This window comes from Alligator sinensis, unplaced genomic scaffold (genome assembly GCF_000455745.1).
Source record: "Alligator sinensis unplaced genomic scaffold, ASM45574v1 scaffold1142_1, whole genome shotgun sequence".
Lineage (NCBI taxonomy): Eukaryota > Metazoa > Chordata > Crocodylia > Alligatoridae > Alligator > Alligator sinensis.
Genome location: NW_005842617.1, coordinates 748,647 through 749,983, shown reverse-complemented (window position 1 = coordinate 749,983; position 1,337 = coordinate 748,647).

Genomic DNA, 1,337 nt, shown 5'->3' with positions numbered 1-1,337 from the left:
GAGAAATGCTTGTGCATTATCAAAAATTAGCACTGGCTGAAACCTATTAAGATTAGAGTTAGAAAGCATCTTGAGGGGGGAATTGTGGCAAAAATGTCTCATGATCTCACTACACAAAAGACCTCACAGCTGAGAACTGCAAATTGTTTCTTTTTCTCTTCTTTCTTCCTGCATTAGATAATCAGTAGCATAATAAAGAACAGTCCGAACAAATGTTCGGTTTGCGATAAGGCTGATTCCTGTGAGAACACAAAGATTAGTTACTGCCTGCTTTGCACATAAATTTTGCAACCCTTATTACTTGCTTGTTTTAGGACTACACATGTACTAAACTTTGCAGAAAACTGTAGCAAATCACAGATTGCCACAATGGAATCTTGTTCATGAGAGGTATAAAAATGTAACTTCGGGCGTGGCTAGGGGTCGACTCGGCTTTGAGCATTGAACTCCCTTGTCGATCTGTTTGCAAACAAATAAACTCGAGATGGATCCAGCCTGAGTGTGTGTGACTCTCTCCTTGAGGTATATTGGAAAAGCCTCCAGGGGCACGAAACTAGCCGTTTGTGCAACAACGTAACGAAGAAAATAATCATATAATACAATTTTCATGCCAAACACTCCCTAATTTTCTCTAATGATGTTGCCTTCAGCTTCGCATAGTGGAAAAAAAAAAAAGTCATTGCAAGAACTGTTGCCACATAGTGAGTTATTAGGGAACCTGAGGAGTGAGACCTGATTTGTGAGGGTTTATGTTACTTGGCATAACATGAGCAATAATTTTATATACCCATGAACTGTCACAGCAGGGCTTGCCATTGAGAAGTGGTAGACAAATCTCATATTCATGGTTTTGATGACAGGAGGTGTTTTGTGTCTTATCACTGAGGCTGTATGTTTGTCACAGTCATTACTTCAGAGACAAAAGTCATGGCATCTAGGGCATTCTCATGAAAACTGGTGTTTTATCCCTCCAAGAACTCCATGAGACGTTACAGGTTTAGCCCACTATGAGTGCATCTACACATGCAGTTTACTGTGCATTAGCATATTTTAATGCACATTAAAGCATCACTGAAAAAATGCTATTTAGCCAATGCACATTAAGCACCACTTAGAAACCACAGGGCACTTTTACACATGCTCCAGGGTTGGGGGGGAGGGGTGCTTTAATTAGACCAGCTCCAAGAGACAATCCAGTTAAAGCTCTGCGGCATCTCAGATATCAGCATCCCCATGTTTCAAAATGGTGGTGGGAGCACTTGAACTAAAGCTCATTCAACGAGCTTTAGTTCAAGCACCCTCACCACCATTTTGAAGTGCAGGAACACTGATACACA